This window comes from Uloborus diversus, unplaced genomic scaffold, assembly GCF_026930045.1.
Source record: "Uloborus diversus isolate 005 unplaced genomic scaffold, Udiv.v.3.1 scaffold_125, whole genome shotgun sequence".
In the NCBI taxonomy this organism is placed as follows: domain Eukaryota; kingdom Metazoa; phylum Arthropoda; class Arachnida; order Araneae; family Uloboridae; genus Uloborus; species Uloborus diversus.
In genome coordinates this window covers 68641-94599 of record NW_026557932.1, presented here as the reverse complement: position 1 = coordinate 94599, position 25959 = coordinate 68641, and the positions used below count along the sequence as shown (strand labels likewise).

The window sequence follows — 25959 nt, the reverse complement described above, 5'->3', positions numbered from 1 at the left end:
AGTCTAAGTACCAAATTTTAACTTTCTAGGACATTTCGTTCTTGAGTTATGCAACATACATACGCAAATATACACGTACATGCAGAGGTCACGAGAAAATTAGATGTAATTAACTCGGGGATCGTCAAAATGGATATTTTGGGTGTCTGTAGATTCCTAGGCATATATCTACGTGTGGTCTGGTTGAAAAATAAACTCAACATTCATTCGGGGTTGAGAAAAATGGAAATTAAGGCCGATTCTGGGAGGGGGGGGGGGATTTTTTCGCGAATACAATACTTCCTTTTTTTTTGTAAAAGGAAGTAAAAACAAGAAAAAAAAAACAGTTCCTGTGAAAATTTAAGTTTAAATTATGTCTGTCAGCAGTTTAACAAAAAGTGGCGAATTGGGCTTATTAGGGACAAGGTTCCCCTATAAGGACAACTCTGTAAAGATGCTCAAAAATACTATTAAATTAAAAAAAGTTGTTTTTTTTATTGTCAATGTAAAACATTTTAAAACACATTCAATAAACTCAAACACATTAATAAAAACTCTATATTCATCTCAGTGGAGAGAAGAAAGATGTGCATCCATATTCGGAGCACAGATTAGTTGTTACTTTGTGTTTTTTAAGGCACTCCTGCACAATGTGGAGTGGGCTAGTCTACAAGTCTTTTCAAGGGTAATAATATCACAAGAAAAACTGTTTGTTGATAACATGTTATTGTCAGTTATGCTTTCTGATAAATATAAAATCAGTATCTGATGAACTTTTGCTATCCTACATAGAAAAATGGGGGGGGGGGGGTATTGCTCTACAAGGCCTTCTTTGGCGCACCCAACTCAGTTGAAATTAAGCTAAAAGAAAAAAGTTTGGATCCATAACAGACTAAAGCGTTATCATACAGTTTCAAAAAACCAAAAGAATTCTTTCATCGTTGGCAGAGTAGGTTTCATACCTATTCAACTAAAATAATCCAGATCGTTTGTTCGTTCAGAGCAGGTGATTGTTTGGTGTCTGGTGTGCTGACAGATGCTGCACTTTCTGGTACACTTCAAAGCATGACGAACAGTTGCTTTAAAAATAGTGAGAAGGTGTTCTGAAAGAGTGGTCTCTCAGATCTATTAAGAAGAAAACGAGAAAAGAAAACCAACGCGCAAAAAACAAAAGATGCCGCCACACCGGAGGAAGCCGCGTCAACAACTGTTCACGGGTACAGTTAATTTTCCTAGATAACTTGCAAACTGCTTGACCACGGTCGTGTTCGAATAGTAGTACCAAAACATTCCAAATTATCTGACGTCAACGCGGATAATGAACGGATTTGTGGGTACTGTTGCAGTTAAAAATACGGTTTGCAGCGTCTATGAACACTTGCTTTTATGCATGCGGCTTATTATATCTTCTTTTTCTTCTATTTATAAAAGAAGTCTTTCGAAAGTCTTTAACAACTACGCGTGTTTTTATAACTTTACGCCTCTTGGTTTCTCATCAGAAGCATGGTAAAAACCACTCTCTGTTCATTTTCCCCAGATTTTTTCATGCAGCGATAAGTCTTATTAACATGCCCTACGCATGTTCGTGATATAAACAGAGTCCAGTGATCATCAAATAAAACGATTTTCTGTTAAAGAAATGCATATGACAAATTTTTCCGTTTCATGCAAACTTTGCACGTCAAGCAAAAAGCATTCAGCATCAATGTCATCCGCATATACAGTCGAATCTCGTTTAACGCGAGCGATTTGTAACTCGAGAAACACTCGCTATATAGCACTTTCACGTTAATCGACTCGCGTTGCAGCGACCATAATTTAAAATACAAATAGTTATAAGCATTTTCATATTTTTAAATATTTGATTATTAATGCCGTAAACTGGAGCTACTTGAACCCATGAGAAAAATTTGTTTAAAATTCGTCCTTGTAATATAAAACTCAATGTACAGACTTAAAAAACCTTTTCCGTGACAGGTAACAGTACTAGGCATGGAGGCTGGAGCTAATTTTTATGCTACTCCCGCCTTTTTGAGGTTATGATTGCAAGTTGTCGAAACAGTTGTTTTTAGTGTCAGCAAATTTTCACATGTAAGTTCATGGAAACATCTGTTATCATTAAGGTAAAGACAGTTTTATGTTTGAATTCCATTTCTTGATAAAATAGGTGTTTTAAGGTTATAGCCATATAATTAACACAGTAACTAATATAACTTAGTAAAAGTGCACTGATTGCCATAAAATGGGGCTACTTGAACCCAGCGTTCAAGCAGCCCTGGACCACATTTCATCACTAAATTATGTTAAGTAAAGATTCTAATATTCTAAAATAAAGAGGTTAGCTACTATGTATACCCGATAAATTGCAGATCTGGGGATAAAAAGGGTTCCAAAGTAAAAGAGAACCCTTTGAAGTAGGAAATATGCGGATTATTAAGAGAAATAATTACAATTATGTCCCAATTCAATGAACTCTTAGAGAGTAGCATCAGCCCATTTTAAGTTAAGGACATCAACTCGAAAAAGGAAATAAAAAGATCGTTCACAAAACACGCCTGAGCATCCTGTAGTGCTTGAAGCGAGGAAGAGCAGGTATCATTATTATTATTATTATTTATTTATGTATTTTATTATTATTTTTTTTTGACACTGAGTTTCCTAATGTCTTTTCAAATATTAACTAATGGGGAAATTCTTCATACAATAATCACAAAAATATGTTTTTTGTGCTGTAGATGTCCTCGAATGGTGTTTCAAATGTGAAGTATCAAAGAAAGTCTTTTTACTACCATTCACGAATACTCTTTTCCTTTTAAGTTTTGATTTTGAGGAAATGCCTTTTTAAACTTTTCAAGAATTTGGTTTTTCTCTTGTGTGAGCTTTCAAATGAATTTTTAAATGTTCACTCAAAGAAAATGACTTTTTAAATTTCTCCAGAATGTGGTTTTTCTTTAGTATGTATCGTGAAATGCCTCTTCAAACTTCCACTGTGAGAAAATGACTTTTTACAAATTTCACATGAATATGGTTTTTCTTTTGTATGTGTCCTCAAATGACTCTTTAAACTTCCACTGTGAGAAAATGACCTTTTACAAATTTCACACGAATATGGTTTTTCTTTTGTATGTGTCCTCAAATGACTTTTTAGACTTCCACTCTGAGAAAATGACATTTTACAAATTTCACAAGTGTATGATTTTTCTCTTGTATGTGTCCTCAAATGCATCTTCAGATTTTCACTATGAGAAAATGTTTTTTTACAAATTTCACAAGAACACGGTTTTTCTTCAGTATGTGTCCTCAAATGAATTTTGAAATGTCCACTCTGAGAAAATGACTTCTTACAAAGATCACAAGAATATGGTTTTTCTTTTGTATGTGTCCTCAAATGGATTTTGAAATGTCCACTCTGAGAAAATGACTTTTTACAAATTTCACAAAAATATGGTTTTTCTTTTGTATGTGTCCTCAAATGTCTCTTCAGACTTCCACTCTGAGAAAATGTCTGTTTACAAATTTCACAAGAATGCGGCTTTTCTTTGGTGTGCATTCTCAAATGAACTATCAAATTTGCACTCTGAGAAAATGACTTTTTACAAATTTCACAAGAATACAGTTTTTCTCCAGTATGTGTCGTCAAATGTATCTTCCAGCATGAAATGTAACTAAATGTCTTTTCACAATATTCACAGGGATATGACTTGTCTTCCATCTTCATTCCCATTTTAAGCTTCAGACTTGAGCTAATGACAGTCACCAAGATTTCACTACTTAACTCTGGTCACATACACAAACCCTTGATTGAACTCCAGTCTAAAAATATAAAACTATTTTATTCTAATGGCAAAAAAAAAAAAAAAAAAAAAAATTAAAAATGCCCCGAGAAAAAAACATATACTTAGAAAATGTTGTTTTCGTTATGGAATTGCCCCGTTGCATACCTTCAAACCTGCTTTAAATCAGGCAACGTTGATTTAAATTATTTTGATGTAAATGTTGATTTAAATCAAGTGATTTTTTCGCCTTATGTTATAGTAAAGCATAAAACAAAATCACATCTTTTCTAAACATAAAATATTCATGAATCTTAAAACAATATTGAATATTTGGAGAACTTTTTTTATTTTTGAGAGTAAGCTTATTTATTGGATTCATTAGTTCAGATTGCTTTATGATCAACGTTTTTTGCCTTCTTCATCCCTATTGAACAATCGAGTCCAGACTTTTGTTGAATCTAAAGCTGATAAAAATTAAAAACTATCAAATTTTAAGATTTTTTTTCTCTAAAAAGTACGAAAATTATGATTGTAGCTAGGAAATAGTGGTACCCCTCTTTCTTAAAACTATATTTGAAGGCTTGGTGGTTGTATCTAGGGGAAGGGGGGAGCTGTTTTGCTGTGCAAAAGCCTTTTAGCTCTGTACTTCTTTTGTAATAGCGTTCACTTCAAATCAGCATATGAAACCATCAAAGATGGGGATGGGGTTGGAATTTCTCCCCTTTGTTTCAGCTTCTAATTTGTAAATATAATCGTCAATTATTTTGAGCATTGCAGCTGAATGCATAGCTCGCTCCGCCTGTATTTTCATTTATATACTTGCCCTTATGGTTTTCAGTCCATAAAAGTCATTTTAGTCATATTTTCAGCACCCCAGTGACAGCTTTACTATTTGTACTTAATGTACGGTGGGAGTCCCGCGCTCCACTTCTGAATTATTCAAAAAAGATAAAACGGGAAAAGATCCCGATTTTTTGTTTTCATATTTTGGATATTTTGGAAGGTGCGTTAACAGACTTTCAGGGCAGATAGTGTGTTGGTTTTGGCAGGGTTACTGCGATTCTTTAATTGGTAGAAGGATCACAGAGAGTTTAGACGAAAGCAATGACTATGTGACACAAATGAATTTAAAAGCAATTAACCACAAAGCTTTAGTGGCTGAAGAAATCAGAAAATATTAAGAAATTAAATTTCTAGGAGATCATGAAAGAGATCTGGACCATGTCTTCTGTAAAATGGGCAAATCAAAATATATAAAGTTCGCTGATATATATCCGATATTTATTTTGAAAATATCATGATATTTTGATATTTTCGATATTTATTTTTTCAACTATGGTATTTTCAATATAAAAATTATATTAATCATAGGAATATTATTTAGTAATATCATAGTAATACATTTATTATTAAAAACCACCAAAGCGTTATGTACTGTATTTTTATGACATACTAATACATCATTAATACAAGAAAGTAGTAGAATATTCCTTTTTATTTTATATTTACAAAATTATAAGTAATAATGTAACAATTTTAATTCATATTAAAACTTCCTCCTAATTAAATTTTAAATGTCGGTCAAAAAGAAAAAGGGAAATGTCTTACGACAATGCGCCAACTAATGTATGTTTTTTATTTCTGAATCGTATAACTCTGTAAAAGCAGCTAACAGAAGAAAAATGAAAAACAGCTGATGCTGAATTAATTTCGTTAAAATTGATAAAAATGTAAACTGAAATATTATATATAAATACTAAATGAAACCCCTTAATTTTAAGTCCAACATACTGTTCTAATAATATAAGAAAATAAAGAGTGATTTGAGGATGCTTTTACTATTTCGAAGACTGTAGTTTGTGCTGATTGAAAATATCGGAAACATATCAAAAATCGGATATTTTTGATAGTTTTGAACCGTGTCAAAATATGTATAACAGAGATCAAGTCAATCTATAAAAAAGATTGCTTTGTAACTCGAAAAACTAAAAATAATGTTCCTGGTGCTACTTTATCAATAGAGATATATAAAAATAAAATCGGTGGGACAGAAATAGTTGAAATTCTCTGCATTCTTCCACAATTAACTTTGGGCCGAAGAAAGACAGATCTATTTCTCGTTTGGATTCACAAGTTTTAAGGCATCATGTCATGGTTTTTCATTGCATATTTTTTTTATCCTTTTTCATGTAGCTGCTTCTTTTTTTCTTTTTTAATAAATAAAGTGCCTGCTTCTTACATTATTGTTTCAGTTCAGCTTCTTATTTCACTGGTTTTTCTTGTTTGAATTAGCTAAAAATCATAATTATGTACAAAAACTATACACGTCAGTTTCTAACAGAAAATGTACTTTTAAAATTCCTTAACACAGTGTAACATTCATGCTCAAGTTAATCAAAATATAAATGTGTGATGAAAATCGCCACGTGGGGCAAGTGTGACCTTCAGAAGAAATTCCTTAGAAGCAGGGTTCGCCGATTTATATTGGTCAATATATATCATGATATATATCACGATATATATCGGATACTTATTTTGAAAATATCATGATATTTTGATATTTATTTTTTTAATTATGGTATTTTCAAAACAAAAGTAGGTTAATCATAGTAATATTGTTCATTTATTATTAAAAATAACCAAAAAGTTATTTACTATATTTTTATAATGTATAATACATCATTAATATAACAAAGTAATACAAATTCTTTTTTACTTGTGTTTTATATGCATAAAATTATTAGTAATTAAACAATTTTAATTCACACTAAAAGTGCCTAATTACATTTTAAACATTGCTCAGAAAATGAAAAAAATATGACTGTGCACCAACTAATTCATATTATTTATTTCTGAATCATATAATTGTTAAAGTAGTGAACAAAAGAAAAAATGAGTAAAGCAGCTCATGCTAAATGAACTCCATTAAAATGGATAAAAATGTAAACTGAAACATTAGATATAAATAATGAAAGAAACCTTCATTTTAAGTCTACATATTGTAATTGTAATGTAAGAAATTTAAGAGTGATTTGAGGATGCATTTACTATTTTGAAGACTTTAGTTAGTGCGAATTGAAAATATAGGATATATATCAAAATATCCGATATATATCAAAATATCGGATATTTTCGAACCCTGCTTAAAAGACATCTTAAAAGTTTCCGCTTGTGGTTTAATCCCCACAATACAGTGAAACCTGTGTAAAACAATACTGTCTATAACAATAAACCTGTCTATAGCGATATTTTCCCTATTCCCAAGCAAAATGTGTGTCTGCATTAATAATAAAACTGTCTATAACAATATTTTTTTTAAGGTACGAACAGTATCGTCGTATACATTTTTTACTGTTTATGCTTAAAAACTTTAAGAAAGGACCTAAAATAAACCTTAAAATTCAGTCAATGCGCAAGATTTTTTTAACGGAGCAACATCCATCAGAAACTGATCTTTGAAAATTAGGCCACACACTTACCTGTACTACCAAACTTTAGCTTTAGGAATATTAATGTCATTGGCGTAGTACATTTTTTATAAATCAAATGTCATTTAAATAATTGTCAATAAATAATTGTCATTTTTTGGCTCTGTATCAAAACGTTCATTGTTTTCTATTACATTCAAAAAAAAAAAAAAATTATAACCCTTAAGTTGGGGCAAACTTAACCTAGGCGCGTCGTAATGCCGAAATCAGAATTTGTGTAGCTTTTTAACGCTGCCAGGTTAGGTTTTCCCCAACTATAGCACATATTTCTTCAGGATAACTCGGAATCAGATGGTTTGACATAGATCAGCCCCCAAGGACAATTTCTACTGAAGAAAAATAAAAGTTCAGGGTTGAGGTTTTGGACAGGACAGGTGGATTTTACCATCTAAAATTGTCCAACAGTAAGCTAAAGGGGTCTAATCTAATCAAATTGTATTTACTGCAATATTTGTAATGTATAAATATAAATATTAATAAGTTTTTATTAATGAGTATTTTCCTCTTGAAATATTTTATAAAAAGTTCCATTTATAACTCAGAGGAGGCTTATTAAAATGTGTAATATATTTAGGATAAGTTTTGCATGAAACCAAAATTTTTTTTTTAAACCATAAAAAAAAAAAAAAAAAAAAAATATTGAATGTTGACTTCTTGAATTCAAATTATGTTTTTAGCAATCACAAGTGTGTGAATGCAGGCGTATGTGTTTGTGTGCAGGCATGAATGTATGGGTAGTTGTGTGTATATGTGTAGGTGTCTGTACATATGCGTGTCTGCATGTGTATGTGTGTGTGTAGGTATATGTGTGTGTGTGCGTGTGTAGTTGTGTATGTATGCGCGTGTGTGTAGGACATGGATGCAACCTGGAGACGGCTTTCGCTATAGGAGCAGCATCGTGAGGAACCGGTCGACGGTGGTGCTGCGGAAGGTGGCGGTGGGAAAATAAAATGATAGGATGCCAAAAATAGTCAAATGAAAGCAATAAGCAATCGTGATTGCTCAAAAAAAAAAAAAAAAAAAAAAAAAAAAAAAAAAAATTATGATTAAATATAAGTATTTATTTTTTAAAAATTTTTACAATTTCGGTTTTTTTTAAATATAATTGGTTCTGCTACTACATGAAATAAAAACTTCTGAAACTTGACAATTTTTAGAAAAAGATAATGATACCAATTTTTCAAATGAGAAAAAAAGAAGGTCAAGAATTGAGGAGTTTACTTTCAAAACGGATTATATCTAGTTTTAAATTTTTATTTGGCAAAACGAAAAAAAGTTTACATGCACTAAAAATAACTGGTAGAATTTCAAATTTCTCACAATGTTTTGGTAGGACAAAAGTGATTACTGTCTAAAGTCCAGGAATTTTTCCTCAATTTTATCAGACCTAAAATGCCAATTTTTATTTGGACACATTCCTTTTTTGTAAAAACAGTGGATATCATCCCTCTTGAAAAAAACACACGCATTTTCTAGCTTACTTTCAAAACGGATTATATCCAGTTTTATATATTTTTGGCAAAACGAAAAAAACGTTTTACGCACACAAACTAACTGTTGGAATTTCGAATTTTTCACAATGTTTTAGTAGGACAACAAGTGACTACTGGCATAAGTCTTGGAATTTTTCCTCAATTTTATCAGAACTAAATTGCCAATTCTGTTTTGGATATATTCCCTTTTGGTTTAATACAGTGAATATCATCCCTTTTGCAAAAAAAAAAAAAAAAAAAAAAAAAAAAAAAAAAAAAAAAAAAAAAAAAAAAAAAAAAAAAAAAACACACACACACATTTTCTACAGAAATAAACTTTAAAACTGAAACTTAATATTCAAAATTTTTAACATACAATTTTTTTTACTCTACTTTATTCCCTCATACTTAATTCTTTTCATTGAACATTTCAAAAAAAAGAAAAAAAGGACTTTCGATTCAATTAAATATAAACAATGGAACCCCCCAAGCCGATTCAAATAACAAAGTTGTAGGTATTAATATAGATCAAAATTTTTATTACAGTTAATCACAATTTTTTTTTAATAACAAGTTTTTAATTAATCACAATTTAATCACTAATTAATAACAAGTTTTTAATTAATCACAATTTAATCACTAATTAATCACAATTCAATAGTAATAAAACTAATTTAATATTAATTTAGTAATCACAATTTCATTTCACCCTCGCCAAACTTATAACAGACTTGCACAAGGCGCAAAGTGCTGCGATTTCTTAATACGGACGGGTATCACGCTTGATTGGAAATGCTCAGTCAGCACCTCACTCCTCTATTTTATTTGTGAACAAATTTTGAACTAGAAGTGGCCAATTCAAATTTGGATATGTGCCCTTTTGATATGAAAGCGAATGAGTGGGTACCGGCAAATAAGGGATAAGTTCCACTTTGATGTGAAAGACCTGGCAAAAAATAAGGGGATGGATATACGCCGCTCAGGTGGCAAAACCAATGTTTACACATTTTTTTACAGTGGATATGAACCACTTCGAGAAGAAACAAATTCATGGGTCGATAGGGCTCTTATTAGAGATTCTGAAAAAAAAAAAAAAAAAAAATAATAATAAAAAATTAATTTGAATATTGTCATCTTGAATTAAAATTATGTTTTGCACAATGACGAGTGGATGTGTATATGTAGGCGTGTGTGTTTGTGTGTGGGGGGTATGTGTGTTTGTGTGTAGGGGTATGTGTATGAGTGTAGGCATGTGTGTTTGTGTCTGTGTGCAGGCATGAGTGTGTGGGTAGTTGTGTGTATGTGAGTGTGTAGGTGTGTGTTTGTGTGTGTATATGTTTGAGTATGTGTGTAGGTGTATGTATGAGTGTGCAGGTGTATGTATGAGTGTGTAGGTATATATATGTGTATGTGTGAGAGTGTGTGTGTGAGTGTAAGTGTGTAGGTGCGTGTGTTTGTGTCTGTGTGCAAGCGTATATGTGTGTGCGTAGGCCTGTTTCCGTCTGTGTGCAGGCATGAGTGTGGGTGGGTATGTGTGTATGTGTGTAGGCGTGTGTGTGTGTGTAGGATATTGTAAAAACCTGGAGACGGTTTTCGCTAGAGGTGCAGCATCTTGATGAGCCGGTCGACGGTGTTGCTGCGGAGGGTGCTGAGGGGAAAATAAAATCATAGGAACGCCAAAAACAGTCAAGTGAAAACAATAAGCAATCCTGATTGCTCAAAAAAAAAAAAGTTTTTTTTAAAAAAGTGGATATAATCTGTTTTGAAAGTAAACTTCACAATTGTTGGAGTAACTTTGCACCACTTGTCATTTTTAGCATTTTTTACATCGATTGTAAACCTTCCTTTTCCTCCATGCAGGCATCACAGAAAGGAGATCATGCTATAATGAACCAACAGTGTTGCGGAAAGCTTTTGTGCAAATTTATTTATTTGCATGCCTGTGAAATAGATTTGAGAATAGCACGTCAAAAAAAAAAAAAAAAACGATTTTAATATTTGTTTTATCATCAACATTAATCTGTCACAGGTCAGAAAATTGTCCAAGAATGGTGTTTCAAGACTACTCTGTCCTGATCAAAACATGGAGTGTGTGAAAGAAATTCTTTCATTTCAACTCGCTACCTCTTTGTAGGCAACAAGTTTTTATGCAATTTTTGAATTCAAATGTTCACTTTGAATTCGTTATTGCGCGTATCAGTTCGACTCTTCCATGATGGTGTGAATCAAATTGTCATCAAAAAGTAGTTCAAGTTCAAAATATTGTTTTTCTCCCGTTAAAGTAGAAGTGTCAACTGTTGCACCCACTGGTGGTTGATGGAAGGGTAATCTCGGCAAAGAAAATGGTTAGTCACATATTGTCCATAGGACGAACCGAGTTTGGACTTCACGAAATGGAAACACAAACTATACAATTGACGGACCTCCGATCTGGAATTCCGAAATTGGTTCTTTTGCGTTGCCGGAACTTAATTCGGGAAAAATGGGCAAAGGGTCTTTAAGGCCGCTGGGATCTCCTCCGATATCATTTGCCATTTCATACGCATACTAAGTAAATGATGTGTAACAGTCATCAGTAGGAACAAGATCTTTCTTTATGATAATCCAAGGACATACTTTCATAGTTAAATTTACAGTAATGCTCATTTTATCACAACAATAATGGCTTCTTTGAAGAAAGCACTCTCAAAAGCAGTTTTCAGTAAAAAAAAACTGACAAAGGTGATGTGACACAAATCACAACACTGTGCTATTGCGTTGGTGCTTATTCTGAAACAGCTATTCAACATGTGCTCTTATAAAATATTTAATAAGAAAAGAAAAACACAAATCTGGTCCTTTAGTGAGCATTCATAAATGTCTGAAACTTTTTTATTCTCCAAAAAGATCACAAGGTTAGTTAATTATTATTTTTTTTGTTTGTCAATTCGTTTCCTAGGTATTTTCAAATAGTAACTGGAATTTAAATTATTTGTACAGTAATTATAAGAATATTGTTTTTGTTTAGCATGTGTCCTTGAATGGTATTTCAAATGTGAAGAATCCAAACATCACACGAATACCGATTTTCATTCGTGTGCGTCCTCGAAAAGCTCTTTAAATTTCTATTCTGAGGAAATGCCTTTTTAAATTTTTCAAAAATGTGGTTTTTCTCTTGAATGACCCTTTAAATGGATTTTTAAATGTCCACTCTGAGAAAATGACTTTTTACAAATTTCACATGAATATGGTTTTTCTTTTGTATGTGTCCTCAAATGGCTCCTTAAACTTCCATTTTGAGAAAATGACTTTTTACAAATTTCACATGAATACGGTTTTTCTTTTGTATGTGTCCTCAAATGGACTTTCAAACTTCCACTCTCAGAAAATGACTCTTTACAAATTTCACATGAATATGGTTTTTCTTTTGTATGTGTCCTCAAATGGCTCCTTAAACTTCCATTTTGAGAAAATGACTTTTTACAAATTTCACATGAATACGGTTTTTCTTTTGAATGTGTCCTCAAATGGACTTTCAAACTTCCACTCTCAGAAAATGACTCTTTACAAATTTCACATGAATATGGTTTTTCTTTTGTATGTGTCCTCAAATGGCGTTTCAAATTTCCACTCTCAGAAAATGACTCTTTACAAATTTCACATGAATATGGTTTTTCTTTCGTATGTGTCCTCAAATGGATTTTTAAATGTCCACTCTGAGAAAATGACTTTTTACAAATCTCACAAGAATACGGTTTTTCTTTAGTATGTGTCCTCAAATGGCATTTCAAACTTCCACTGTGAGAAAATGACTTTTTACAAATCTCACAAGAATACGGTTTTTCTTTAGTATGTGTCCTCAAATGGCATTTCAAACTTCCACTCTCAGAAAATGACTCTTTACAAATTTCACATGAATATGATTTTTCTTTTGTATGTGTCCTCAAATGCTTCATCAAACTTCCACTCTGAGAAAATGAATTTTTACAAATTTCACAAGAATATGGTTTTTCTTTTGTGTGTGTCCTCAAATGCTTCATCAAACTTCCACTCTCAGAAAATGACGCTTTACAAATTTCACATGAATATGGTTTTTCTTTTGTGTGTGTCCTCAAATGGATTTTCCAGCATGAAACATAACGAAATGTCTTTTCACAATATTCACAGGAATATGACTTGTCTTCCATCTTCATTCAAATTTTAAGCTTCAAATGTGAGCTAATGACAGTCACCAAGACTGCACTACTAAACTGTGGTCACATACACAATCCCTTGATTGAACTTCAATCTAAAAATAGAAAACTATTTTATTCTAATGGAAAAAAAAAAGCAAAATGCTTTCAGTTTTCAAAACAAATAAAATTTTTATCCTTCATAAAGCTAATTTTGAAAATGCCTTGAGAAAAACATATTCCTCTAAAACATTGTGACTGTTATGGATTTGCCCCTTGGCATACCTAAGGACCTGCTTAAAATCAGGAAACGTTGATTTAAATCAGTTGATTTTTTTTTTAAATAAATTAATTTCACATTTTTAGATTGTGTTGCTCTAAATGTAACTATAGGAGAAGGTGGGGCACCTTTGGACACTTTTTGGGTAATGATTTTTAGAAATTTTACTTTCAAACCAATTTGCACCAAACTTAGCTCAACATGCAATTTAGAAATTTTTGCTTCAATAAAAATAAATTTTACTTCATTATTTCATCAAATTAAATTTTCATTAAAAAAAATTAAAAAGTTGTTACGACGTCTCAAAATACTCCACTTGGTGGGGCACCTTGAGACACAAGCAATAATCCTGATAAGCGTCATCTTAAATAATTGAAATCTCGTTACTAATAACATTCTCTGCTGCTGTTTCAACAACAGACGCATCAACAGCAGGGAACTTCCTATTTTTATTTCTAGATCTCACAATTTCTGTTATTTTATTATTGTAATACTTTTGAAATGAGCTTTTTCTGCACTGTACATTGGTGGAGCAGCTTGGGACAGTGTCCCAATCTGCCACATTTAAGATTGTTATTATATATTGTTACAAATTCTGTAAATAGTAATTATTTTTGTTTTTAATTTGTCGTAATCTAGCTAAATTTGGGCGTTTATTCCAGTCTTTCATCTAAAATTATTGTAGTAACGTAACCTATAAATAGTTTCTTGTAATGAACATACAACCCCATGACATTCGACTGAAGTATACGGTCCCCCTATTTTTTCATTCATAAAATTTGTGAATGAATAAAAAGAAGTAGGAGATATTTGTAGAATGTTATCGAAACTTCTCAATGGAACATTGTGGAAACTTTTCAAGGATTTATAAATAGCCTCTGCGCTCTGCTGCATAAAAAGTCAGTCTCGATTGAGAAGTTGTACTGAGAGCGTATTAGCTCTGTTTATTGCGAGGCATTTCACTGTGTTGTTTTTCGTATTTGGATGTAAAGACGTGTGTAACCGTCGAGTTTACGGTGTCGATTGATATTTGCTTAATTGCTGATGATAAATTTAGCAGTTGTTAAGGGTCTTTCCTGTACATAGTGTAAATAAATCTCTTGTGTTTTTTTCTCAAGAACTGTGTCGTTCTTTCAAGAAAGTTGGAAATCGAACCGGATCGGTAACAATATCAACTTTTTAAAAGTTATACTTAGCTACATAATACATTTTTTAACCTTAAAATTATTGTGAAAGGAAAATTTTTAATTCCCACTTGCTATGATTGAAATTATTCCACTTCTTAGTTTAAAAAAATATTTAATAATTAAACCACCAATTAATGCAACTCCAAACCTTTCAAAACACAGAAAATTATATTAGTCTTGAACTGTTCATGTGAGCAATTCCAAAGTAAAGCATAAATCCTGCTGTCATTGATGATGTCCAAGAGAACTAATTTTTGTTTACAAAATTAACTCTAGAACCACGGTAGGGGTCAATTTGACCCAAATCAAATTTCATTTCCATTTTTTCAGAGATTTTACGAGCGGAATGACTTGAAACTCTTTGATTTTTTCTTAAATTGTATAAATATTAACCTGCAAAAGAATTAGCCATTCAGAATTTTTTATTTCCAAGATATTAATTCTTATACCTGAAACCGCGATATGGGTCAGAATGACCCTTCGCTTAGTAGATGCAAAACGAAACGATTCTTGGAATCGGTAACAGTCAAAAATGCGCCTTAATTGGTATGAAAAGGACCTACAGTAGACACTGAAGGTTAAATGGGTCAAGGTCATAGAACAAGACAGGTTACTGATAAGACTGATACTCTTCCTTTTGTTATCTGACAGAGCTGCGTTTATACTGCTAGTTGCAAACCATTCTTTGTCTCGGCAAAAAAATGTCAAGAAAACGTCGTTTGCTTTCGGGCAAGGAAGCTCTTGAATACATGCAAGAGCTGTTACTATTATATTGTATAATCTTAGTAGTATTACTCTTGTTCATCAAAAAAAAAATATTTCTTTGACTCTTTTAAACATCAACGAACCCATTTTAAGCTGTGGGTCAAATTGACCCCTGCCCGCGGTTTTAGGTATACGGAAATTTCCGTGGTTCTAGTGTTAAAGCTGAAATTTATGGTGTCCCAAGGTGGGCCATGTCCCAAGGTGCTCCACCTTCCCCTACTGCATCATACAATCTTCACTTCAACTGAAAAAACTATGTATAGATCCCTCTTTTTGTGTGTGTAACAGATTTTTAGACTCTTGCAATATTCCTTTTTTCTCCAAAATTAGTTCAGAACAAAATAAAAACTTGCAGTTTTTTTTTCATATACCATGACTAATATAGTTAAAAAAAGTAATAGTTCAACATATTACAGTGGAAGACTGTTATAACGCACACCTTGGGACCAGAGCTTTTGCGTTATACAGCTTTCGGCATTATATAGGTCATTTCATAAACTTTGAAACTAATATTCAGAATATACATATATTAGCACTTCAGAATGAGTTCTATCTGCAATGAGTTTTAAAACACTAATTATACAACTAATCATTCACAAATAAATATGATTTACAATTAAAAGAAAGTGAATTATCCTTCACTTCTGCCAGCTTCATCGTTTGCATAACAGCTGCATTTTCAAGAGTCATCTGATATTCTCTCTCTACTGTGAATATTAATTTTCATTTAAAAAATTTGAATTAAGCTGGAAAGATGAAAAACTGTTTCAAAATTTAATTTTCCTAACAATTTTTATGCTAGCCAGGCAAATCAAAGGGATTTTTTCAACTTAAAAACCTATTGTTTAAATCTGAAAAGTTGTGCGGTTTATAGAGAATTGCGTTATATGGGTCGGCGTTATAAAGGTATTCTACTGTATTTCACAAAAAAGACGTACAATGATCATGGAAACCTTATTTTAAGCAAAGCATAAAACAAAACCACATCTTATATAAACATTATAACATATTTATAAATCTTTAAAAAAAATTATTGAATATCAGGGTTTGAAATAGAGCTCGATATTGCGCGAAACACGCAGAAAATCGGTAAATCCCGCGCAATCCAAAGGTCCCCCCCCCCCCCAACCCGTAAATTCTTAAACTCGATAACGAACCCCAGGCCGGAAATGCGGAGAAGATAAAAAAAATTTCAAAATCCATTTTCATTTTGGAAAGGTGTAAAAAATTTAATAAAGCGTCCGTCAGTTCAAAGCAATACAAATTACATAGACGAATTCCGATTCGCCGGCATCAACCGATTCCGATCCGCCGGTCGAAATGCGATCCGAAAGCTGATGGAAATGACAGTCTGTTTTCAATAGGCATACAGGAAATTTTTACTTTTAACTTTTTGATCCTCAGAAAAAAAGTCTTTGTGCAGCAGAAATATTATTCTAATCAATGGGAACCCCGGAAGCAGAAACTTTCTAGCCAGTCTGCGACACACTTTTGGGCAGTTGAAAATAATCTGCAGCATTATTATCAGTTTTAATTATTTTAAGTTTTCATAAAATACACGTTCAAGACTCAGAAATTTTCCAACTGGCCAGTGGCTACTAGACCTGAAAAACTTAGTGGCCACCACTGTCGCCGCATTTTAAAGTATAAAAAAAAGGGGGGGGGAACAGTTTTCACTACTTCCATAAAAATAAATAGAATTCTGCGAACTATGAAAAGCAATTATTCAATATATATTTATTTAAATGTGGAAAATTTAAATTAAAATAGGCTTTTGATTTTTCTTTTTTTTTTTGAGAAAATGAATCAATAAATAAATTAGCAAATGTGAGAAGTTGGCAGGAAACTGTATTTTAGCTAAATGTTTCAGTTTGTAGCAAAGCTTCCAAAGCAAATACAATTGTGCAGGTAAAAATTGACATTTTTTATGAAAATCATTTAAAAAGAAGCATGATTTATTGTACATTATATATAATCTTCCATAGTTTGTATTGAGGTAAACATCAAATTCTGTTTTTGGAAACTTAGGGAAGTAATAGTCTCGTCTATTTCCATCTTGCAAATGACCAAACATGGCGTCAGCGCGAAGAATGCATGATTCTAAATAGATTTTTGAATTTGTTACAAAAAAGTAGAGAAAAATTCAAAATCCTTATAAACTACAACTTAGATGAAACGGTCAGTTTTTAGCACATCAGCCTCTAAAGCAATGAAGATAAGATAACATTCTGAAGATAAAATTCTACATTTTTTGAGACAATAATTAAGAATTATCTGAAAAAATGGCATAATTTTCAGCAGTTTCCATTGCAATAAACATCTAATTATGTTTACGAAAACGTAGGCACTTACCAAGTCTTCCGTACCAACATCTTGGGAATGACCAAACATGGCGACTACGCCGAAAATTAAGAGAGGGTGGCGACAGGAACTGTGAAAAAGAGTTCCCTGACTTTTCCCTGATTATGTTCATCAAATTTCCCTGATTTACGTTACCAATGATAATGGTTTCCTTTCTTTGCTCTACTTAAAATCCATTGTATGTTTGTATAAAATGCGGTATTTTAAACGTTTTAAGTTGTGTAAAGTTGATGAACTAAAGATATATTTTAAAAAGATGCTACTTTTTTAACAAAATGGTAAAAAAAAAACATATCAAGTCATTTTTTTTTTTTGGAAAAAAAAAAAAAAACTACAAAACAGTATATTAAATTTTTCTACAAGGAAAGATATCAGAAATTTTTTAAAAAATACTTTACTTCCAGAAACCAGTTAACATAAGAATTTTAAGAAATGATTAAAATCACTCTTAAAAACATATCATAGCTGCCAACCTCAAGATACAAAAAATGGGAGCACTTAAGGGAAAAAATAGGAGCACTGAGGGTTAAAATAGGAGCATGAAATCGTGGCCTGCGCTAAACCTTCCGTCTGTACCATAAGTTTCCATAAATTCTAAGCACTTTTTCTGAATTTTCACGTTAGATTTTCCACGAAACTACAACCAAGTTTAAAACAAAATTATTTTACATTAAAAAAGCAACATTACGTAGATACATATTGAAAAGTTAAAAAAAAAAAACATGATTACTGTTTAATTTAATAAAACTGCAATCTTTTTTAAAAATATGCTTTTATACATATCCTACATGTATTGAAAATGCATTGCATAAGAACATATTGAAGATTAAAAAACACAATTATTTCTTATATTTGGAAATAAAGCAACTTCATAGTAAAGGTCAAGACTCTGAAATTTTGAAAGTGGCCAGTGGCCACTAGACTCCAAAAACTTAGTAGCCACCAATGTCGCCAAGTTTTGAAATACGAACTGGAGTGGGGGAGGCAGTTTTTACAACTTCCCTAAAAAAATAATAGATGAATAGGATTTAAAGAGAGATATTCAATACCTTTTTTGCACATGGAAAATTTAAGTTAAAATAAGTTTCCCATTTATTTAAAAAGAAATAATTTTAAAAAAATTTAAAAAAAAAATGAGAAGTCAGCAGGAACCTTCAATTTACATGAAATAGTTTCAGTTTATAGCAAAGCCTACAAGGCAATAAGGATCAAATAGATAAAATTTCCCCTTCAAGAAAATTATTTTTAAAAAAAAAACATAACTTTTTGCCTTTTGTTATTTTTAATAGTTTGCATTGAGACAAACAACTAATTCTGTTTTCGGGAACTTAAACTATTAATAGTCTTGTCTACTTCCATGTTTCAAATGACAAAACATGGCAACAACGCGAAAAATTCATGACAATAGGTTTTTGAGTTTGTTGCATTAAAAGTAATTATAAATAATTAATGAGCCTTAAAAGAACTAAAATTTAGACGAAATAGCGAGTTTTTAGCACATTAGAGTCTAAACCAATGAAGATAAAATAATATTCTGAAGAAAAAAATTTTTGCATTTTTCAAGAAAAAAAATTTAGAATTTTCCAAAAAAGAAAAAATTTGTATTATTTTCAATAGTTTGCATTGCAATAAACATCCAATTCCGATTTTGAAAACTTAGCCACTTAAGAGTCTTGTGTACTAAAATCTCGCAAATGACCAAATATGGCGACTAAGTCAAAAATTCAGATATAAAATTTTGAATGTATTGCATGAAAACAATTTAAAAATAAAAAATCCCCATGAAACTACAATTTAATTGCGAATTTTTAGCACATTCGTGTCCAAAGCAATAAGGATAAAATGAAATTTTAAATGGTATAACTGTTTTCATATTTCTCAATAAAATTATTTAAAATAACCAAAAAAAAAAATTTTTTTTTTGCAGCACATTTTGCTTATTTTCATTAGTTTGCAGTTAAAAGAAACACCCAATTCTACTTTGTCTTTGAAAACGAAGGCGCTTAAGCATCGTCTACTAACTTCCATCTTGTGAATGACCAAACACGGCGGCTACGTTTTACACGTAGCTGAAATGCTCGATGAAGAAACGACGATCTCCAATCGACGCTCCCCCTCAGTGTTTATCCTGACACTAAGCTTCCAAAGCATCAAATTGTCTTCTCATTTGTTGAGTTTGCGCACAATTCCTGCCTTCGAGGATAGGGAAATTTCTTCTTTGTCCTCAAAAATCGAAAAGTGTACAAGTAAAGTCAAAAAATCGGAGTTTTTTTGAAAAAATCGGATTTTCGGAGTACGCAATAAAAATCGGAGAAACTCCGGGAAAAACGGAGCACTTGGCAGCTATGCTATGCCCAGAGCCTGTTGCTGGTCGTCACTTTTGTATTTGTATTTATTTGTATAAGTATGACAAATTGATCAAACCATTAACTTTAATGTAAAAAAAACCATGGGGTGCCTTTCATTTACATTTTTGCAAGGACAACAAATGGAAGCTATTTAAAACAACTGATATGAAGCGCACTACGCTTTTTCTTGCATTAATCGGTCAATTACCTATAACACTGGACATCAGGAGTAAAAAACAATGAAATTGAGATATATGTAAGCCTATGTCTGGAAAATGTCAGCGAAAAATCGAATAAAATCTTTAGCTGCCCATTTGACTTTGAATTCTAAATATTCAGCCAGATTTTTCACCAAACTGGCGAAAATGGAATGACAATTTATAATTGTCTCTCATTTGAAACTACGAATGGTTACAATGAGACTCTAGAGAAATAAATACGTAATGTACAGTTAGTTGAATGACCTAGGCAATTGCGAAATGGCCTTCAAATGTTTATGCAGCGTGCACATCACACATGCTCTGCCGCCCCTAGCTTGCCCTTCCTTTGTGTTGTTCACTGCTCTCAACTGCGTTCTTTGTTCTAGCGCGCTGCTTTTCTCTTCTAAAGTAGTCTATTTAGTTACAATAGTTTCAAACTGTTGAGTTATTACTTCAAATATAAATGAAGATGGTGTTTTTACATATAAATAATTTTAAAGGAAAGAAAAAAACACATTTAGAAGTGAAGATTTTTTTCTACAACATCACAAATGAGGATTAAACTTGCAAATGTAGCACAGGCTGATGTGTCCGTAGGGGGGGGGGGGCGGATACAAGGGGAGTCCACTCCCCTAAACAGTCGACAATTCTCTGTCCACATTGAGTATGGTAGTTTGTATTTGCCCCTGTCCTATAGATCACTGCCAATTGTTTTAAAGGCTGCTTTGAAAAATACGAGAATAATTAACTTGAATTCAGTCAGTTAAGATACAGCCAGATCAAGGAAAAACCCTTCAAGTTACTTTCGGCTTTTGTCCTATGTCTTTTCATCCGTACACTTCGTTTGCACTGGAAAAAAGTGTTCTTTGCAAAATTGAAACACATGTGTGCAGTAATCTGCAAGTTTTGTGCAATAAAACGTTGTTGTTATCCTTAATTTTTCCTTCAAAGAACTCTTTTGATCTTGACACAGTAAAGTAATGATGGTTTACCATTTCTTATTATTTGCCATACCAGCAGCATTTACATAATATTAAATCAATTTATGAACCAAAAAGCCTCGAAATTTACTCTGCTGATATAGCTTTTAGCAGGGCATAATTTAAGTGTAAGTCGGAGAAGCGAGGGCTTTGGGGACCCCTAGCTCAGGGGCCCGCCAAAAAATACAAAATTTTTTTTCATAATAAATGTTTTCATTTGTTTTGGAATACAAAACTTTGCTAAATATTTTTTAATTTTATTGTTAATGTAAAAATTAAATTGTTATTGCTGGCTCTGTTTGAACAAGGTTTATGAGTTTAGCGGAAAACTAACTCTCTCCCACGGAATGAGAAAACTATCTGGAGTGACATTTAGCGCAGAATGAGACCACTCAGATATCACTCCATGCTAGTAGGGAGCTCGCTATTACTACTTAAATAATGCAGTTATTTTTTTTCTGTTGATTTACAATATTTGAAGATGTTTGAATTTTTTTATAATTGTTTATGTAAGTTTCTAATTACAGTTCTTAAAAATTTTTAAGAATGCTCTTCAGAAGTTACAGCTAGCATAAGCTAACAAGGCAAATGGAAAAGGCAATATGAAATACGTCAGCTGAACACTTGTGGTGAAAACCTAACACCAGACCAAGAAGAAATGAAGCAATCTAAGCCGAGAGAGCTTAATGTGAGATCAAACATTTAATTGAGATGAAACAGACCTTAATTACAAAATGCTTCTGAGTAAGGGGTTCGTAGCTAGGACTGAATCACAAACAATCCCAGCATATAAAAACAGTTAAGGAGAGAGAAAGAGTTACCATTCTCTGGCCTGCAGTAATGCTACATCAAACCACAAAACTGAAGATGCCGAAACTTGGCAGCAAAACAGTGAGAATACATCAGGAAGGCAGATGATGATTTTTTTCATTCATCCCGAAATCTCCCATTTGAAATATCTGCAAGTGAAACAATGGCATTAAAGAGGATTAAATAATTATGAATTAATAATAATTAATGCAAAGACAGACAGACAGAAACAAAAAGTAGCAAACTGCTACATTAATTTGCTTTTGATTTAGAATGCTTTTTGTATGATTTTTCTATTTTAAATCAATAAAATTACGGAGTTATATCATGGCCAGGTCCAGGTTATTGACAATTCAATGTTTTCCCTCTTTTCTAGGTGTATAGCAACCCCTGCGTAAATGCACGACCATGTAACATTTCAATTAATCTACACTAAGTTCAATTTTTAAAAAAATTGGAAGGAATTCTTGGCTGCACATTGAAAAATTAGCAAATGGTTGACTTAAGTTTACGCTTGTTTCCCCTGGCAGTGTCACAGTATTATGGGGGATGGGAAGTTAAAGCACCCCTCAAAGGCATTGGTTTTAACATAAATGCAAATTCTAATACAGTAGTTTATGCAAACGAAAGGACTCTTTCAATCAAATTATTCCCTTCAGAAGGTATTTTTGATTCTAAAAAAACATCCAGAAGGTATTTTTGATCAAAAAAAACCCACCCAGAAGATATTTTTGCTAAACAAAACCTTTAGAAGGTATTCTTGATAAAAAAAAACCCTTTCAGAAGGTATTTTTGACTAAAAAAAACAACCCTCCTGAAGGTATTTTTGATCAAAAAACCCGTTCAGAAGGTATTTTTGATCAAAAACAAAACCCTCACAAGGGTATTTTTGATCATCCCCCCCCCCAAAAGGTATTCTTAATCAAAAAAAAAAAAAAATCCCCCAGAAGGTAGTTTTGATAAAAACGCCCCCCTCCAGAAGTTATTTCCGGCTGTTCTAGTGTTTTGCTATTGAAATGAGTAAATAATAGTTAGGTAAATATAATTTGTCATATTTAGGAAAAATTAAAATGGCAACAAAATATAAGCATTCAATTTTGTTCAAATTTATTCACTTCATAAGAGTAACGAAAATGAAACGGCCGACTACTAGGTTTCTATGGCCGACTACTGGAGCATTTTCTCATAGTAACAATAGCTTGGTTTTTAAAATAAAAGTATTATTCCAGAAACAAGTAAGTGAATATCTGAATTATCAGAAAGGTACAGCCTAAAGTTTTACATTGTTTTTGTTGTTGTATTGATAGCTGAAATTTATAGGTTAACAAAACTTAACAACTGATCTCTTAAAAGGCTGACTACTGGAGCATTTACCCTATTTGTTTTTTTATTTTCCGTCACAGGCTATTGCTAGTACTTAATTGTAGAATTAAAACCACTATTTTTTTTTTTTGTAATTTCTACATGATTTTTTAACATGGGATGGTAATGACACTTTGTGTCTTTTTTACAAACTAAAGCATCATTATCTGCAAAATAAATGTACATGTTTTATAAACTAGTGTAGTTTTCCCAAGATACATATTTTGTCTTTCGAAAAAATGCCAAACTGCATCATTCCTGAAAAATTCAAAAATTAAAAATTCAGGTTTGCAAAATTCCACATTGCAGAAGAATGAATCAAATATTATATAAAATTAGGATTTGAATCAAAAGTGATGTTGTAAATAAACCAGTTCAGTTCATGAATTGCATGTTTACTTGCTAAAAGGCCATTTCACAGCATTTTGTCCAAATGTAGAGTTTGCAACATCACGCCCGGATCTGTGTACCTGCAGTGCAGGTACGCAGCTCATGTCCTTAAGCAGCCCTCCATGTCTTTATGCGGCTCACATCCTTAAGGGGTCTAACCGTCCAAGAAATTGAAGAAAAAAAAAAGAATAATACTGAGACTTATAACGTTGCGAATATGCACTGCTGGCCTCTGTGGAGGGGTTCTACAGATTTTGTTGCAGGGGGAGGGGGTAGTATTTATAGATCTGGGCTTGCGCAACAAGATATATATTTTTTTTGCCATAACTTATTTAATTTACTTTTTATTGTTTGATTAGCATTGTTTTATTTTTGGTTAGTCCAAACAACACACCAACTCAAAACAAAATAATATTCTTATCAAACAGTAAATTAAATAGTTCTGGCAAAGAAAGTGTCTAGTTGCATACTCTACATTTTAACAAAATAATGTAATCAAGACCAGGGTTTTGGACAGAGCAGGAAGTTTATCATCCAAAAGAGTCTTAAACTATCCAAAAGTGTGCTAAAGCTAAAGGGGTCTAATCTAACCAATTTGTAGTTACTATACTACTATTAATGCATAAATATAAGAATTAATTAGAGGTAATTAATGAATATTTCATATATTTTTCTCTGAAATGTTCATTTTAAAAAATATTTTATGTGAGTAAATCGCTAATAACTCCATTATATAAAAACTCCCTTCTGTAACAGTTGGTAAAGTTATGAAAAGAAACTTGCAACACTGCCAAAGTAATTTCAGTTCCACTTATAACTCAAAGGACTATTAAATGTAATATTTAGAAGCTGATATAAGAAAAATAATTTTAGCATAATATTTTTAATACATTCCTTTAAAAATCATAAATTGAAGAATAATATTTTGTAGTAAGTTACCGCCCTAAGCCAGGGCTAAGGCAGAAATACTTAAAATACACCACCAGCTCAGTTATTCCATCCGAGGATTGCAGTTTCGTGCTTTTTAGCACTCATCGGCCCGGAATAGGAATCACATGAGCTGGCGGCGAAAATCCTCTTAAGGGAGCCAAGAGAGCCAAACAAACTGGTAACTAATGTAGAATTAGCACACCAGATGAGTGACCGCAGCAATGGTGCGGTTCAACTCAATGATTGATGGCAAGGCATGGTATTTTGTAGTAAGAGTATACAAAACTTCTTGTTAAGAGGATTTTCTCCGCCAGCTCATCTGATTCCTATTCCGGACTGATGAGTGCTAAAAAGCACGAAACTGCAGTCCTCGGATGGAATAACTGAGCTGGTGGTGTATTTTAAGTATTTGAAGAATAATGTTAGTTTGATGAATAAAACTTAAGTGCTTTTGTTTAAGAACTAGTGCAATTTTTGTTTTCAATTTATGTTTGTAATATAACTCATTCGAAATTTAAAATAAACAATCAGAATATAGCAGCTTGATAAATTTTAGAAAAAAAGATCACCATTTTCCAAGGGGAGATTAGGGATAATGTAATTTTTGATCATGAAATGACACTACAGCCAAGACTAGAAAAACTACTCTAAAACTAAAGGAGTTTTAAATATACATTTTTTTTCTTCTGATGAAATATTATCATCTATTGCAGGGTAGACTGGGGGACATTTACACCTATACGCAGTGCCCTTTTTCCCAAACGAGTCATAACTGGAGATCCGACAGTCGTACCAAATTGATGCTACTCCCTAGCAAATATTCTCACAAGTTTTTGAGCATCCATCGAGCTTCGGTTTAGCATGCAGATGGAAAAACTTTTTCTACCAAGTTGAGTCAATTTTGTGTTGAACGTTTTGAAGCTTATTGTGGATAAATAATACACAGTTAAGAACAAATAAATATACGAAAATTAGCAGAATTTTATCCTTTTTTGAGAAGTGTATTTGTATGGACAGAAAACATATTATATTTTGTTGCATGTAAAAAATAAATCCAAACTTGCCGACGGAGCACGTCTACGCATGTTCATTGGGGCTCATTTACGCACGTTCTGTGTCTTATTACTGTCTTACTTCAAAACGGGGCCTGGACGCTTTCTTTGCTCTGCACTGTTTCAAACCTTTAATATTTTTGTGTTATTTAGTTTTGAACATCACCATTTTATTTCTAATTAAAAAACAGATTCGCATCTCATAGCTTACAATAATATAGCGTTGTTGTCTTCATGCCTATAAAACATTCTTTAATTAATTGTGTGTCATTCTCTTATTATTACAGTGTTTTAAGACTTTTAAAAAAACATTTAAATTTGGTTAAATATTTCATGAACTTACTCCTTGTTAGAATTTTTACTATGTGTAAACTTGGCGCGGGGACATTCTGAAACCAATAGTTTTCACAAATTATTTTCTATTTACA

At 32.2% G+C, this 25959-nt stretch overlaps 1 long non-coding RNA gene across 1 annotated transcript; it reads right to left on the bottom strand.

Annotated features, from left to right (window-relative positions):
* Window positions 1-2789: 2789 nt before the first annotated feature.
* LOC129232536 (uncharacterized) lies at window positions 2790-25959 on the bottom strand. The gene is made up of 3 exons (XR_008581363.1): window positions 25875-25959; window positions 21809-21946; window positions 2790-3792 (listed from the first exon to the last, which is right to left on the bottom strand). It is a non-coding gene; the product is annotated as an uncharacterized LOC129232536 (long non-coding RNA).